At 51.5% G+C, this 17,655-nt stretch overlaps 1 protein-coding gene across 3 annotated transcripts in view; it reads left to right on the plus strand.

The window, feature by feature from the left end:
• The window catches only part of SYT2 (synaptotagmin 2), a 187,938-nt gene that overhangs the window by 73,812 nt on the left and 96,471 nt on the right, over positions 1-17,655 (plus strand). The window contains exon 1 of one of the 3 annotated variants that reach the window (XM_074935840.1): positions 16,304-16,361. The exons of the other annotated variants lie outside the window; for them this stretch is intronic. The gene's annotated coding sequence lies outside the window, so the exon portion shown is untranslated. Of the gene's footprint in view, positions 1-16,303; positions 16,362-17,655 lie in introns of those variants that run through there. 3 annotated transcript variants of the gene reach the window in all.

Genomic DNA, 17,655 nt, shown 5'->3' on the forward strand with positions numbered 1-17,655 from the left:
CTGCGGAGCGAGCTCTGGGTTCTGACGGAGCAAAGCAGCACCAGCTGGGTGTGTCGCAGTGACATTCTTGTGGGCCAAGCCGAGGGGACAGAGGCTACAGTGGCTGTGACTTGGCCCTTACAAACAGCGCTGTGGCTGTAGGAAGCCTACTCCGCATGAGGACACATGTTTGTGACATCTAAGGGTGGCTGCCTGCCTGGATCCTTGCTGGAGGGGGAACCTGTGGCCGCTGGGAAGCAGCGACTGGGGCATGCATGTTCCCTAGCTATGTCCACGAGCCCCCGGCTGCCACCAGTTCTGCAGATTCCTCCCACTAAACTGGAACCTGCCGTGAGACTCCGATGGTCGGGAAGCTCCAAGTGCCAAAGCTAGCATAGCCTCATGCCAGCCGAGGGGCGGCTTGTAGCCCCTCTTCTTCTCTCTTGACTCCCAGGAAGAAGCCCTGGGCGGGGAAACAAAACCCCCAGAGGTTCAAGAGGCCTGAATTTGACCTTGGTGTCAATATGGCATTCAATGGAGCTGCCCCCTTCTGTTTTATAGATGCCTGGCACTGAAGCTGCTAATATGGGATGACAAGGCAAGGTCCTAGGCATCAAGCATCTCCAGCTCCTAATGGGACCCTCCTTTGCAAATAAGGGGGCATGGTGATTTGGGGAGCCTGGTTGGGAAGGTTGCATTAGATCATTGTACCCAAGATGCCTGCCTGGTAGACACCACGGCTAAGCTCAGGTGGAGCGAACGCATGAGGTGACAGCTCTCCTACAGAAGTTTTACAAAAGGTGGATTGTGCCAGACCAACCTGATCTCCTTCTTTGAGAAGATAACTGATTATTTTTTAGACAAAGGAAATGCAGTAGATCTAATCTACCTGGATTTCAGGAAGGCATCTGATACCGTTCCACATGGGAAATTATTCATTACATTGGAAAAAATGGGGATTAATAGGAGAATTGAAAGGTGGATAAAAAATTGGTTAAAGGAGAGACTACAATAGGTCATACTGAAAGATGAACTGCCAGGCTGGAGGGAGGTTACTAGTGGAGTTCCTCGGTCTTAGGAGTGATCTTATTTAACATTTTTATTATGGACCATGGCACAAAAGGTGGGCGTGTGCTCATAAAATCTGCATATGAGACAAAGTTGGGAGGTATTGCCAATACAGAGGAGGACTGGAATATCGTACAAAAGATCTAGTGGACATTGTAAACTAGAGTAATACAAATGGGATGAAATTTAATAGTGCAAGGTCATGCACGTAGAGACTAACAAGAATTTTTGCTATGAGCTGAGGATTTATCAGTTGGAAGTGACAAAGGAGGAGAAAGATCTGGGTGTCTTAGAATCATAGAATATCAGGGTTGGAAGGGACCCCAGAAGGTCATCTAGTCCAACCCCCTGCTCGAAGCAGGACCAATTCCCAGTTAAATCATCCCAGCCAGGGCTTTGTCAAGCCTGACCTTAAAAACCTCTAAGGAAGGAGATTCTGCCACCTCCCTAGGTAACGCATTCCAGTGTTTCACCACCCTCTTAGTGAAAAAGTTTTTCCTAATATCCAATCTAAACCTCCCCCATTGCAACTTGAGACCATTACTCCTCGTTCTGTCATCTGCTACCATTGAGAACAGTCTAGAGCCATCCTCTTTGGAACCCCCTTTCAGGTAGTTGAAAGCAGCTATCAAATCCCCCCTCATTCTTCTCTTCTGCAGACTAAACAATCCCAGCTCCCTCAGCCTCTCCTCATAAGTCATGTGCTCTAGACCCCTAATCATTTTTGTTGCCCTTCGCTGGACTCTCTCCAATTTATCCACATCCTTCTTGTAGTGTGGGGCCCAAAACTGGACACAGTACTCCAGATGAGGCCTCACCAGTGTCGAATAGAGGGGAACGATCACATCCCTCGATCTGCTGGCTATGCCCCTACTTATACATCCCAAAATGCCATTGGCCTTCTTGGCAACAAGGGCACACTGTTGACTCATATCCAGCTTCTCGTCCACTGTCACCCCTAGGTCCTTTTCCGCAGAACTGCTGCCGAGCCACTCGGTCCCTAGTCTGTAGCGGTGCATTGGATTCTTCCATCCTAAGTGCAGGACCCTGCACTTATCCTTATTGAACCTCATCAGATTTCTTTTGGCCCAATCCTCCAATTTGTCTAGGTCCTTCTGTATCCTATCCCTCCCCTCCAGCGTATCTACCACTCCTCCCAGTTTAGTATCATCTGCAAATTTGCTGAGAGTGCAATCCACACCATCCTCCAGATCATTTATGAAGATATTGAACAAAACCGGCCCCAGGACCGACCCCTGGGGCACTCCACTTGACACCGGCTGCCAACTAGACATGGAGCCATTTATCACTACCCGTTGAGCCCGACAATCTAGCCAGCTTTCTACCCACCTTGGTTGGTCTTGGTTGATCAGAGGATTATGGAGCCACCGATGTGATGTGGCTGTGAAAAAGGCTAATGCAGTCCTAGGATGCATCAGGTGAGGTATTCCCAGTAGAGACAGGGAAATGTTAGTACCATTATACAAGGCACTGGTGAGACCTCCTCTGGAATATTGTGTGCAGTTCTGGTCTCCCATGTTTAAGAAAGGTAAATTCGAACCAGAACAGATGCAGAGAAGGGCTACTAGGATGATCCAAGGAATGGAAAACCTACCTTCTGAGACGAGACTCAAAGAGCTTGGCTCGTTTAGCCTAACCTACAGAAGGCTGAGGGGAGAGATGATTGCTGTCTATAAATATGTCAGAGAGATAAATAACTTAAATAACTCCTCTCCCTCCCTGGTAAGTGCAGATGTGGACACAAGAACAAATGGATATAAACTGGCCATCAGTAAGTTTAGGCTTGAAATTAGGCGAAGGTTTCTAACCATCAGAGGAGTGAAGTTCTGGATCAGCATCCCCAGGGGAGCAGTGGGGGCAAAAAACCTGACTGGCTTCAAGACTGAGCTTGATAAGCTTATGAAGGAGATGGTGTGATGAGACTGGCTACAACAGCATGCTCAGGGTCCAACCGATAGCCACATTTGAGGTCAGGAAGGAATTTTTCCCTAGGTCAGATTGGCAGAAACCCTTCCTCTGCAGCATGGGTTACGGGTCACTTGCAGGTTTAAACTAGTGTCAATGACGGAGTCTCTGTAACTTGAAGTCTTTAAATCATGATTTGAGGAGTTTAGTAACTCAGCCAGAGGTTAGGGGTCTATTACAGGAGTGGGTGGGGGAGGTTCTGTGGCCTTCTGCAGGAGGTCAGACTACATGATTGTGATAGTCCTTTCTGACATTAAAGTCCATGAGAAACAAACATGCAGGTGGTTGGAAAAAGAGAACATGGTTGCTGGGTACGTGACAGCAAAAATATTAGTCCGTGGGAGCAATCAGTTAAGTTAATTAGCTCATCCATTTAAGAAATAGCTAATGCAGCGAGGCCTGAAGACGAGCTGAGGAAAGGCACTCAATTACTTGCAACAATGTCACTCTAATTTCCCCTGTAAACTCCCTCCCAGCACTGCAAGGGAGTGGCACAGGCCCATATATTAATATTCCATGCTCTGCAGCTTGGCACTGGCGAGGCAGCCAGAGGCGAGAGAGTGAACGAGCCAGCGTGGTGCACTCTCGCAGCAGCGCTATGTGGATTTTGAAATGCCGGGTACCCCGGGAGACCCGTTTGCCCAGAGGACAGCCAGGCAAGCCAATATTATTACTGGCACTGCTCTGAGGCCCTGTTGTGCTAGGTGCTGTACATGCATGTAGTAAGAGACAGTCCCTTCCCCAAAGAGCTGACAGTCTAAATAGACAAGGCAGGCTCACCCCCGTGAACAAGCTTTTCCTCCCCGCCCGCCCCCATTGACCTGAATGGGATCAGACTCCAGCCCCCAGGGTGGATTTTGGACATAGTCCGTTGCTATGGCATCATTACTATCTGGGGCAGCGTAAGCCGGTCTCCTATTCACTGGCCTAGGAGTCAGCTCTGGTTTCTATTCCCAACTCTGCCATAGACTCCCTGTGCGACCCTGCATAAGCCTCTTTACCTCAGTTTCCCCATGTGTAAAATGGGATATAATAATACCTCCTCTTTGTAAAAAGCTATGGGCTTTACAGACCATAAGTGCTGCTTGTTTCATACGGAAGGGGTGGATGGGTGGACGTGCATGTAAACAAAGTAAATAGGGATCACTTACCTACCACTAGAATGCAGCCACCTCTGAGCATGCAGCTGACTGTCGTAGGTGTTTACACATCTGTCTGGCTTCATATTCTAACCTACCCATCACTGGCATATGTGCTCACCCTACAGTATTAACAGTGATACCACCCTACAGTAATAACAGTATTAGTCATCTCCCCTCTCTTAATCACAGTTGTTGTCTTACTGATCTGCAAAGGGTGAGGGGAACTGGCATTGGCTCTTTGGGATGAGAGGACCTGCAAGGCGTAAGAAAAAGGGGAGCGTTTTCCCCTTGAGTTCTCAGATAGGGGTCAGGCACTTTTGTAGTCCTTACTCGAAGGAGCAAGGACATCAACTCTTTAACATTGACCTCTGTTCTTACTAGTGTTTTGGGGAGCATTTGAGTTAAATAGGGACACACAAGCAACCAACCAGCATTAAACAGTGTAATAAAAATCCCTTCCCCTCTCAATTAATCAGGGCTCACGTGATTTGGTATCCCTTTGGCAGAACTCACGCTAGGTGTCCATCTGTCCAGCGTCTTCCAGGGAAAGCACAACTCTCGAGAGCTGAGTTTCTAAAGATAAAGGTCAGGAAGGTACCTGGAAACCAGAAACCTTCCTGGTCTCCTTCAGAAAGATGCTAAAAAGCCCACTTTCCCCCCATGACAGGTTACCTTTTAAGGAACTCCGCTAGGTGTGGTTGGCTGCTAGCAGCACCTCAGCAGGGTAGCTCCAGAAACAGTTAATTGGGAAGCATCCACATAAAGGCTGAAGGCGAGTGGGTATTTTGCAGGCATTTTTCGCATCTTCTCCTGCAGCGTGTGCCCAGCTAGCCAATCTCCCGGTGTCACTTGCACTAACTCTGGGCCGCTCTGTCTCCCATGGGTGGTTAGACCCCGTATAGACCTTTAATGAGACGGCTCCTGCCTCCAAACTAGCAGACTGGACTCAGCTCACGCACTAGCAGTGTGTTTCAGATACAGCACTCCCGGGCTCCAACCCCACAGCCATTGTGCCGAGACTGCTGACTGTGCCCGCGGCCGGAAAGTCCTAGTGGCAGATGGCAGTAATCCCATGCGTTTATAAATGGCACTAGTTAGGGCTATTAATGCTTCCCTTGCTCAGAGGGGGGCTGTGAGGCTTAGTTCATTAATGTGCATGAAGCAATTTGAGCGCTCCGTGGGTGAAATATGCTAGAGGAGGGGAAAGGCTATTACTGTAGACCCACGTTTTGTTGCAGCTGTTCGAGGGATCCCATGTTTCTCTCCAGGCTTACTAAAGATTTATTTCCATTATAGAGGTAGCACCGCCACAAGGACCTGCCCTCCTGGGCAAACCCTCACATGGTGATTGTAGCATAGAATCATAGAATATCAGGGTTGGAAGGGACCTCAGGAGGTCATCTAGTCCAACCCCCTGCTCAAAGCAGGACCAGTCCCCAACTAAATCATCCCAGCCAGGGCTTTGTCGAGCCTGACCTTAAAAACCTCTAAGGATGGAGATTCCACCACCTTCCTAGGTAACGCATTCCAGTGCTTCACCACCCTCCTAGTGAAAAAGTTTTTCCTAATATCCAACCTAAATCTCCCCCACTGCAACTTGAGACCATTACTCCTTGTTCTGTCATCTGCTACCACTGAGAACAGTCTAGATCCATCCTCTTTGGAACCCCCTTTCAGGTAGTTGAAAGCAGCTATCAAATCCCCCCTCATTCTTCTCTTCTGAAGACTAAACATCCCCAGTTCCCTCAGCCTCTCCTCATAAGTCATGTGTTCCAGTCCCCTAATCATTCTTGTTGCCCTCCGCTGGACTCTTTCCAATTTTTCCACATCCTTCTTGTAGTGTGGGACCCAAAACTGGACACAGTACTCCAGATGAGGCCTCAGCAATGTTGAATAGAGGGGAACGATCCCATCCCTCAATCTGCTGGCAATGCCCCTACTTATACAGCCCAAAATGCCATTGGCCTTCTTGGCAACAAGGGCACACTGTTGACTCATATCCAACTTCTCGTCCACTGTAACCCCTAGGTCCTTTTCTGCAGAATCCACCTCTCAATTAGCTGTTACGGCTCAAGACCAAGATCTTGGAGTCATTGCGGCTAGTCCTCTGAAAACATCCGCTCAATGTGCAGCGACAGTCAGAAAGTGCAAACCGCACATTAGGAAAGGGTTAGATGATAAAGCAGAACATATAATGCCTCTGTATAAATCCATGGTACACCCACACCTCAAATACTGTGTGCAGTTCTGGTCACCCCATCTCAAAAAAGATATATTGGAATTAATTAGAAAAGGTGCAGAGAAGGGCAACAAAAATGATTAGGAGTATGGAACGGCTTCCACAGGAGGAAAGATTAGAATCATAGAATATCAGGGTTGGAAGGGACCCCAGAAGGTCATCTAGTCCAACCTCCTGCTCGAAGCAGGACCAATTCCCAGTTAAATCATCCCAGCCAGGGCTTTGTCAAGCCTGACCTTAAAAACCTCTAAGGAAGGAGATTCTACCACCTCCCTAGGTAACGCATTCCAGTGTTTCACCACCCTCTTAGTGAAAAAGTTTTTCCTAATATCCAATCTAAACCTCCCCCATTGCAACTTGAGACCATTACTCCTCGTTCTGTCATCTGCTACCATTGAGAACAGTCTAGAGCCATCCTCTTTGAAACCCCCTTTCAGGTAGTTGAAAGCAGCTATCAAATCCCCCCTCATTCTTCTCTTCTGCAGACTAAACAATGCCAGCTCCCTCAGCCTCTCTTCATAAGTCATGTGCTCTAGACCCCTAATCATTTTTGTTGCCCTTCGCTGGACTCTCTCCAATTTATCCACATCCTTCTTGTAGTGTGGGGCCCAAAACTGGACACAGTACTCCAGATGAGGCCTCACCAGTGTCGAATAGAGGGGAACGATCACATCCCTCGATCTGCTCGCTATGCCCCTACTTATACATCCCAAAATGCCATTGGCCTTCTTGGCAACAAGGGCACACTGTTGACTCATATCCAGCTTCTCGTCCACTGTCACCCCTAGGTCCTTTTCCGCAGAACTGCTGCCTAGCCATTCGGTCCCTAGTCTGTAGCGGTGCATTGGATTCTTCCATCCTAAGTGCAGGACCCTGCACTTATCCTTATTGAACCTCATCAGATTTCTTTTGGCCCAATCCTCCAATTTGTCTAGGTCCTTCTGTATCCTATCCCTCCCCTCCAGCGTATCTACCACTCCTCCCAGTTTAGTATCATCTGCAAATTTGCTGAGAGTGCAATCCACACCATCCTCCAGATCATTTATGAAGATATTGAACAAAACCGGCCCCAGGACCGACCCCTGGGGCACTCCACTTGACACCGGCTGCCAACTAGACATGGAGCCATTGATCACTACCCGTTGAGCCCGACAATCTAGCCAGACTAGATTAGACAGACTGGGACTGCTCAGCTTAGAAAAGAGACAATATTGGGGGATATGACAGAGGTCTATAAAATCCTAACTGGTGTGGAGACAGTGAATTGGGGAAGTGTTGTTTACCCCTTCACATAATACAAGAACCAGGGGTCACCTGATTAAATTAATTGGCAGCAGGTTTGAAGCAAACAGAAGGAAGTACTTCACACAACGCACAGGCAACCTGTGGAACTCATTGCTGTGAGATGTCCTGAAGACCAAAAGTATAAAAAAAATACTTTTTGTGTTTAAAAAAAGAATTAGCTAAGTTCATAGAGGATAGGTCCATTGATGACTATTAGCCAAGATGGTCAGGGACACAACCCCATGCTCTAGGTGTCCCTAAATCTCTGACTGCCAGAAGTTGGGACTGGGTGACAGGGGATAGATCCCTCCAATAATTTCCCTGTTTTGTTCGTTCCCTCTGAAGCACCTGGCATTGGCCAGTGTCAGAGACAGAATACTGGACTAAATGGACCATTGGTCTGACCCAGTGTGGCCGTTCTTATGTCATCATCTAGCAACAGCCAGTGTCCCAGGAATCTGCTTGGCAATGTTCCCACCAAGCAGCCAGGCAAGAGATACTGAGGGAAGGCAGGTCCGGGTCAATGAACTGGCAGATGAGAGCAGGGATTGGTGTAAAAGGGGAGTAGTGGAAAAAGAGGAAGGGTTGAGGCTACTTGCAAGGAATTGGGCGGTATCCCTTTAAATAGCTTGGCAGCCTTCTCTTGGGGCTCGCTGAGCGTGTCCTGTGTTTGAGAAACTCCCTGAGCGCAGCAGAGTGAGGCCTGGCCTGGCTGGGGGGTGGTATAAACAAGGCTGTTTGGACCACAGCTGTGCCCGTGTCAGTGAGCAAGCAACTCAATGCTGCTGCCTCGCGTCCGACTGGGTGCATGCTCCAAGGCAGAGGGTTTGTGGACAGGAAAGAGCAAGCGGCCCTCGGGCTGCTGTACATGAGTGCCCCCTACTGGCTGCTGTGCCGAGCGCCATGGACAATGGTAGGCATCCCCTGTCCCACTCTTGGTGAGCACAGGAGCAAGGAATAGGGGGGTGGGGGAGAGGAAGAGCAATAGTCCTCTTCAAACCCTGCCCGCAAATGGGGCTCTGTCTCCACGAGACCAGAATGAGGTGTGAGATGCTGCTCACACATGGGAGAGGCTGAGCATTTCCCAGCCCGCACTGGCCTCTCCCTCTGGGGCACCTGGTGCACGCTGCCAGTGGAAATTAAAGCTGGCAGCGTGGCTTCAGAGGTACCACAGGATCTCCCCTCCCCCTTGAGTGGCTCCTCACACCCTCAGGCAGAGGGGATGCTGGTGGCACGCTCCTGTCCCTGGTGGGTGGGAAGGTCTCCCCTTAGCAGGGCCTGAGTCCAGGCACCCTGGCTGTGAACTTCCCAATCCACACCACCTGAACGGGCTCAGAGTGAGGGCAAGTGTGCTAACAGGTGTGGTATCTGATGCATTTTCCTCCCTGCATGGGTGTGCACGTAGAGGGTGGGTGTGCACGCGTGCAAATGTGTGCTCAAGGGATGGGTGGTCAAGCTTGGCTTAGATGGAGTCTTCAGCTCAAACTCTAACCCTGTGCTGGGTTTCGGAAAGAGTCCAGTTACTGTCCCTGCAAGGCTGCCTGTACAGTCTCTGATCTTTGGGCCAGAAGCAGAAGTTAGTGTCATTTGGCTCTGAAGTCCTCTGGAGCCGTGTGTGTGTGGGGGCAATCTTTGTCCCCAATCCCGTCCCAAATGTCTCTCTACAACATGGCTTACTGAGGTCAGGACAAAGCTGTGAAAGGAGAGAGCATATTCTAGACATGCTATGGCGAATTAATTAATCATTAATGATCTGGAGGATGGCGTGGATTGCACCCTCAGCAAGTTTGCAGATGACACTAAACTGGGAGGAGAGGTAGATACTCTGGAGGGTAGGGACAGGATACAGAGGGCCCTAGACAAATTAGAGGATTGGGCCAAAAGAAATCTGATGAGGTTCAACAAGGACAAGTGCAGAGTTCTGCACTTAGGATGGAAGAATCCCATGCACCGCTACAGACTAGGGACCGAATGGCTCGGCAGCAGTTCTGCAGAGAAGGACCTAGGGGTTACAGTGGACGAGAAGCTGGATATGAGTCAACAGTGTGCCCTTGTTGCCAAGAAGGCCAATGGCATTTTGGGCTGTATAAGCAGGGGCATTGCCAGCAGATCGAGGGACGTGATCGTTCCCCTCTATTCAACATTGGTGAGGCCTCATCTGGAGTACTGTGTCCAGTTTTGGGTCCCACACTACAAGAAGGATGTGGAAAAATTGGAAAGAGTCCAGCGGAGGGCAACAAAAATGATGAGGGGACTGGAACACATGACTTATGAGGAGAGGCTGAAGGAACTGGGATTGTTTAGTCTGCGGAAGAGAAGAATGAGAGGGGATTTGATAGCTGCTTTCAACTACCTGAAAGGGGGTTCCAAAGAGGATGGATCTAGACTGTTCTCAGTGGTGGCAGATGACAGAACAAGGAGCAATGGTCTCAATTTGCAGTGGGGGAGGTTTAGGTTGGATATTAGGAAACACCTTTTCACTAGGAGGGTGGTGAAACACTGGAATGTGTTACCTAGGGAGGTGGTGGAATCTCCTTCCTTTGAAGGTTTTAAGGTCAGGCTTGACACAGCCTTGGCTGGGATGATTTAGTTGGGGATTGGTCCTGTTTTGAGCAGGGGGTTGGACTAGATGACCTCCTGAGGTCCCTTCTGATATTCTATGATTCTATGAATCCGCTGCAAACCACGCTGAATGATGTACCTCGAAATATCTACAGCACAACCCAGGCAATCAGACCGCAGGCCATCTAGCCCAGTATCACGGCTCTGATAGTGACCAGCACTAACTGCCTTGGGGGAATACGCAAAGAAACTCTCCTGATGAGGACCCAGCAATAATCTGCCCTGGGAGAGTTATTCTTTAAACCCCTTTTGTGAGTGAGGGATCCCCTGCTGTCCCAGCATAAGCTCCAAGCTCCAGAATCCAAAAGTGCCAACGCTGACTGGAATTATTTAATAATCAGCAGAAGAAAGGGAAGGGAGCCATCCCTGAGTGACTCCTCTCAAGCGCTGGATCTGGGCTGCCCTGTTGTAATCAGAGTCAAAAATAGCCTGCAATCAATTTCCTTCCCCAGCTCAGTGGGGAAAATGAGAGACACTTTGGGTGTTTTCTTATTAGGAAGTTAGCCATTTCCTGAGCCTGGCACGGCTGGACTGGAGCTACTTTGCATGTCCTCGTCTCCAAGCAATCAGCTGTGCGATGAATCAGGAGGCTGCCCCTGTGAGGATCCTTGCTCACAGCTCTCCCATCTCCCCACCGGGCTGCAACCCCTTGCCATGTTGGCATTCATGAGCACCTGCCTTGGAAAATCAATTACCATGCAGCAGCTGGTTTCCAATAGGTGCAGCAATGTGCATGCACACTGCCTCTGTGAGCTCTAATGAACAGAGCAGGACTGGGAGAGTGGGGGTTGGAGACCCTGGGTCCTATTTCTGGCTGTCAGAGGGGTGTGTGAGCAGGGGACCAGGTGGCCAGGTCTGGGAAGGAAGTGTGGCCTGGTAATTGGAGCAGAGCCCTGTGCCTCAGTGTCTGGCAATAGAAAGAGCTGTGCAGAATATCGGGACAAGCTTCATGGCTCTCATTTTCACCGGGGTTTCCACCTGAGGCCAGGCCAGGTGGGCTCATGGGTTTTGACCCCAGTTTCCTGTGACACTGAGGCCAGTTAAGGGTGTTTTTTTTCATTTTGTTTTGTTTTTTGACGCTTTTGCAGAGCGGTAACATGGGACTTGCCATGTGTTAGGTCTGGTTTGGATCGCGTGCCCTTCTATGGAGTCTAGGTTCATTGGAGACCCCAAAATGCAGCAAGAGGCTGGAGTGGATCCTCCCCAAGATCAGTGTCCTGTGATCCTCAGTTCCCAGAAAGTCCGTGTTAGATGCATTAGGGTGTTGGACCCAGCTAATCTGGGCTGGGCACTGCACAGACCCAGAGTCAGACTCATCCCAGCTCCAAAGAGCTCACAGGCTAAATAGATCAGAGAAAGGAAGAAGGATTATCCCTGTGGCATGGTTGGGGAACCGAGGCGCCCTGTCTCAACTGGAGCTGCTGGGTGCTGAGCACGTCGGAATAGCTGCCCCCGCGTGTCTCAGGTTGAACACCTCACAGTGTTGACCCCTGCAAAGCAGAGAGTGCATATGTAAATGATAGCATGAGTTTTTAGGACAGGAAGGTGGGGGGCGGGGGGGGGGAAGAAGTGGTGCTCCAGGAGGAATTTAAGGACACAGGTTGCAATTCATTTGGCCAGGAGATCAGGGCTAATGCCCTCCTTCATCACTATGGGCTTGTAGCAAACACAGCAGCTGGGACTTTGGTTTCACAATCTGTGCATTGATTCAGTACTGACTGAGTGCCCCCTACTGAAGCAATGCTGTCACCTTTGCTCTTTAGGGAGATCTCCCATCCAACTCCACACCCAGCCCTAGCCTGCTTGGCTTGGAAGAGCTGACAAGATCTCTGTACAAGGTGGTAGGCGCTAAAAACTAAGGTGTGACTGGGGATACATCTCATTCCATCCTGCATCTCTGCAGTGGTGCCCAAAGGAACAGGGGAAATCATTGGCGCTGGGCATTGCAGCAAACCTGGTAGAGAGAGCACATTAAAGTGAAGGACCCACTTTATAACAGAGATCTGGTTTGGAAGGACTCTGACTTCTTCAGAAGAATGTGGGCACCAGATGGTGAATGTGTTCTTGCCCATGGAGCTGTGCTGGTGCTTCTGATGCGCTGGAGTTAGGTTAGAGCTTCAGGGCGCGTTGCAGAGATGTAAAAGTGACGTAATTTACCATGAACAATTCTAATAGGTATAGGAGCCCACCTCTTTCCTTCCTGGTAACTTCAAAACCGCATCCAAAATTGCAGTGCCCTGGTCAGCTCCCACAGAGGCAAGTGCGGTGAGCAGTGTGCCTAGAATAAACACTTGCAAGGAGAATGCATCCAAAATATGCTCAGTAATAAAAACCTTCTGAGGCAGACTGGGAAGAACCACAAAGCCCTGGGCTGTGTTGGGTCAGGACACATCTGTGTTTCCCCCTGCAGCCTCAGTGAAGCTTCTTCTTAACCTCTGTCAGGTAGTGCCTTGAAGTTGCAGTTTAATCCCTTGTATTATTTCTCTTTCTGCTGTAACTGTGGATCTTCTCATTACTCATGTGAGTATCTGTCTTTTTTTTCTCTCTCTTCATATTACTGAGTTCTTGGCTTCACTGATACTTATGGTGCGAAGTTCCACCCATTAATTGTGTTGTGCAAAACTGGGTTCCCTCGGATCAGTTTCCCTTTTATTTTTTATTGGATGTTTCCTTGGAAAGGGGGAATACAAGTGCCTGACTTACCTACTCAACCCTACCCCATCTTGGAAGGATAAAGAGTGATGCGCACACGCAAAACAAACCTGCCACTGACCTGCTGAAAGCATCCTGCCCCCATGCTGTTCATCAGTGCTGTTTAGTGGGATGCTGAAGGCACTGGGGTTGGAGAAGGAGAAGAGAACTAGAAAACACAGGCTATGTAGCATGGCTGGACTGTCATGATAGTAGAAATCTCTTCCTTCCAAGCATAACAAGATGTACAATGGACCGTCTTCTGCAGGGGCTGAACCCATCGCCTCTCGCCCTAAAAGTATCTCCTGCTTGAGCTAAACTCTCCAGGTATTTGCTAGTGGATTCATACACTACTTTGCATGGTCCTGTCACTAGAGGGGGCTAAGAGCCACACTGTGTTAGAAGGGGTAAGACGACCTCAGAACCCATCCTGAATGTCCACCAGCAATGCCTCACCAACAGAGCTGTACGAGCAATCTGCTCCAGGCAGCTTTCCCGCTGATGTTTGCCCGTGATTGAGTTTGCGAAGCAGCAGTAATTTTATGTGTGAGAACTTTCCCAACTGTCTGATGAAAAATTGAAGTGGATTTTCTCCACCACCACTGGGACAACGTCGAAAGCTGTGTGCGGTCCAAAATGCAACATGTCTTGTGAAATGGTATTCTCCCCCTGGAAGAACAGGGAGTGGGTGAGTCCCTGAAAGCCAGCCAGCTTAGTAGAGTAAGCAAAGGGCTAGCAGGGGCAATTCACCCCTTCGTAGGCCAGGCTGTGGAAGAGGTGGTCTAACTAGTATTTTGCCTCTAGTCATCACCACAATCGAAATCATAACCCAGATCATAAGATCCTCTTTCACAGGTGGGGATACTGAGGCAACGAGCAGTTAAGCAGCCCACTGATGCCAAAGGAAATGACCTCCAGCTGACCGAGGACTTAAATTGCTCCCCATCAGCTTTCTGGCTTGGGCTCAAGAGATCTAAATGCAAAGGCTTGATGAAGGAATCCCTGACTCTGCCTGGGCTAGCGTGACAGGCCCTGGATAGAATCAATGAGTTGATGTAGGATCAAAATCAATGGCAATTTGCAGCTGCCCATGCTGCTGTAGTCGTCTAGCTGCACCATGGCAGCTTTATGGCCTTCTTCAGCTTCCTTAACACATTAGCTATGGGGTTTCTTCCTTATTGCATTATAAATTATTTCCAGAAATCAATCTAACACGGCTGCCTTGACAGGGAGGAGGATTGGAACAGACTGTCCCGTCTTCTAAAGGCTGGTCGTGACTCCCAGCACTGTGCTCACCCTGAGCTCCCGGCCCCAGCATTCTCCTGTCCCCAGTGGGAGCCATAAAGTGGCACACTGGGAGAGGCATCCAGTCTCTGCCCCCGCTTAGCGGGCAAACCAAAAGATGGGGAAATGCTTCATTTAAACTCTTTCCGGCTCTCTTGCTTCTCATTGCATCCCTAGCTCTCCCCCTGTGTTTAGATGGAAGAGGCAAAGGGTGAGGGGCAAGGAAGGTTTATTTCCCCCTTTCCCCTAATCCACCTTCCAGTGCTGGCCAAATCCTTTCTAAGCTGCGCAGCTGAGGCGCTCAAGGGCCATGCAAGTGGGGAGAGGCACCTCGCCCCTGGCTGCAGTGGCGAGAGAGGGCTGGGGGAAGTCCTTTCTCCCCACTGCAGCCCCGGGGCAGCCTGCACCCCAAACCTTTCATCCCACACCCCCAACTAGAGCTCTCAGCCCCCCGCACCCTCTTGTCCCTGCTCAGGGTGACCTTTCTGAAGAGTGATTTGTTTACTTTGCCTTTCAAATGCACTTGATTGCACCCAAGGCTGGATGCGTTTTTAAAAAAAACCCCAAAAGTCTGGCAGTAAGAACAAGACCCAGTGCCTGGAAGCTGAAGCTAGAAACACTGAGGCTAGAAATAAGGTGCAGATGTTTAAGAGGGAGGGGATTTAACCAGGAACCATGTCCCTAGGCCCCGGGTGCATACTGCAGTGCTTAGCATCTGCAAATCAACCATGGGTGTCTCTATTGTTAAAAAAATGAAATAAAAACCGTGCTGTAGCTCAGCCACCAGCGATGGGCTTGATGGAGGCAGCGCTTGGGGGGTGGGGGGGCCACTCCCAGCCAAAAAAATAAAAAAAATTTAAGCCAGGGTGCGCTCTAAGCAGTGTTTTACCAAAGCTGCCGCTCCCAGGTGAGGAAAGTCCTCTCCTCCCCCCCATGCTTTCTCAGACCACTCTAAGCACTGGCTGCAGGAATCCCTGGTGCAGTTCTCCAGCCTGTGTTATGTAAGGGGTGAGAGTAGCTGAGCAGAGTGATTGCTTTGGGCCTTGCAATTTAGGACTCACTGAATTCCCTCCACCCTGAATCTTCTCTAAAGAGCTTTATTCCCCCCTGCCCTACTTTCACTCCCCCCCCACCCCCATAGTACAGCCCTGCTCTCCCCTTCTCATCCCCCTGAGAACAAAACCAGGGCTAAGACTGTGTGTATGTGCAAAAGCCTCAGGCTGAGGGGAATCGGGTTCCTTCCTAAAACAACCTAATGGAAAAAAAAAATCCAGAGGAAAAACTCCAGGGCCCGAGTAACTGCTGGTGTAATTGCAGGGGCCTCAGCAGGGAATTAAACCCGGAGTATATTTAGTAGCCTTAGAAATATAGGAAAATGCAAGTTTGTCTCTGCAGCGAGAGCCACCTATTGCCAGGTACACCGCCCAGGCACACCGGCTGACCTGCTCCCCTATGCACCCCGGTGTGGGCACCTGGGCCAGCGCACGCACACCGACAGAAGCATGCACACAAGTACACACGGGGGCGCCATAAACCCCTCCCCACAGCCATGCACACGTGTGAACACTGACATGCACCCCGCACGACTGTGCATGTCTGCAGGGCCACCCGCGCTGCCATGCCCAGAGACACAAGCCATGCCCACAAGCCGTGACCCCCCGCCCTCCCACCTCCCCCAGTCCGGCCCGTGCAATGCACTTGCAGGGGGCAAGGGCGGCGGGCTGCCCCTGCAGCGTTTGTCCCTCTCACAGGGAGGCTGGAGGGGCCCAGCTTGGCTCCCCTTCCAAGGGCGCGGTAGCACGGCAGGCTGCAGAAAGTTCCGGGGCTCTTCCGACCCCCGGCCCGGGCAGAGTTTCGCCCCGGGGGCAGGGCGCAGGCGGGGAGCCGATGCAGCGGGATGTGAGAGGCATCCCAATGGCGAGCGAGCGAGCGAGCGGTGTTCGCGCTACCGCAGAGCGGGGAGGCGGCGCGGCGGGGCGGGGGCGGGGGGCGATGCACCGGCGGGCCGGGCGCCGGAGCCCAAGTCCCGCAGTGCTCCGGAGAGCCGCGGCCGCCGCACCTGCCCGGTAAGCCGGAGCCCCCCGAACATGAGAGCGCGGCGCTCGCCCGCTGTCCGGGGAGGGGGGATCCCCCGGTGAAGTGCAGCCAGCTGAGGGGGGGGCGCTCCTGCCCCCCGGGGCAGTGGGGGGGGCTGGCCCACGGGCTGCAGTGGAAGTTTCTCCGCACGGGGAGCCCGAGGCGCTGCGGGGCTCCCGGCCCCGGGGGTGTCTCCTGGGACGGGACGGGGGGTGCCCGGCCGCGGGGCAGCTCTGCCTTGTCCACCCTGGGCTCGGGACGGGGCTGCCCGGCGCAGCTTTCGCTCCGGAGCCCCCAGCCCAGCGGCAGGGGCGAGGGGCTGGAGGGAGTCAGTGGCATCAGTCCGGATTTACACCAGGGTAAGCTGGCTCCTAATGCTCACTGCGGTTCTGCCCCTGTTCGCCCTCTCCTCCCCCCCCCCATTCAGCTGAAGTTGGAACCACCCCTGGTCCTGCACCAGCCCCTGGGGTGAGCCCCATCCCCAGCCAAGGGACGAGCCCCTGGGAAAGGGCAGGCTGGGAGCCAGGATCTTTCTGCCCGCACCTGCCCCTGTCGGAGGGGCCCTCTCAGCACTTTGCTCCTGACAAGCGCGTTGTCCTGGCTGCTGCAGTCAGAGGCAGGGTGGAGCAGCCGGGCTGGGGATAAGGGACCCTGGACGTTTCCCTTGGGGGTGACCCCATAAGGTGGCAGGGGAGGAGCTTTGGGCCGGGACCCCCTCTCCGCCAGAAGCCGTTGACAGGCTGCTGCTGAGTATCCCTTGAACTGAAACAAAAACCACGTCCCCCTGCATCTTTCTGCCTCTCCGTGGCACAGCCCTGGCCCCCATCACTGCAGCCATCGGAGCACCTGGCGATCGCGAGTGCATTTTTCCTGGGAAGCCAGGCAGTGCCCTGGGCACCATTTTACACGTGAGGGGGGGCTGAGGCCCAACGAGACTAAGGGTACATCTGCGCTGCGAGAAAACACGCATGGCAGCGAGTCTCAGAGCTGGGTTCCAGCCCCAGCGGGAATGTCTCTGCTGCTATTCTTAGTGCCATGGCATGAGCCCCAGTCTGTAGACCTGGCCCTGGGACTCATTGCCGTGGGTTCTGGGGGTTTTTTTGTTTGTTTGTTTTGCAGCATAGACATACCCTCAAGAAACTTGACCAAGGTCACACAGTGAGTCTGTTGCAGAGTAGAGAATTGCGATCCACTGGGTCCCAGGCTAGGGACGTAGCTACTGGGCCATCCTTTCTTTACAAGTTTTAACAAATCCAGCCTTGCAGGTCCCCAGAGATTCTTCCC

Source organism: Natator depressus, chromosome 21 (assembly GCF_965152275.1).
Source record: "Natator depressus isolate rNatDep1 chromosome 21, rNatDep2.hap1, whole genome shotgun sequence".
In the NCBI taxonomy this organism is placed as follows: Eukaryota; Metazoa; Chordata; order Testudines; family Cheloniidae; genus Natator; species Natator depressus.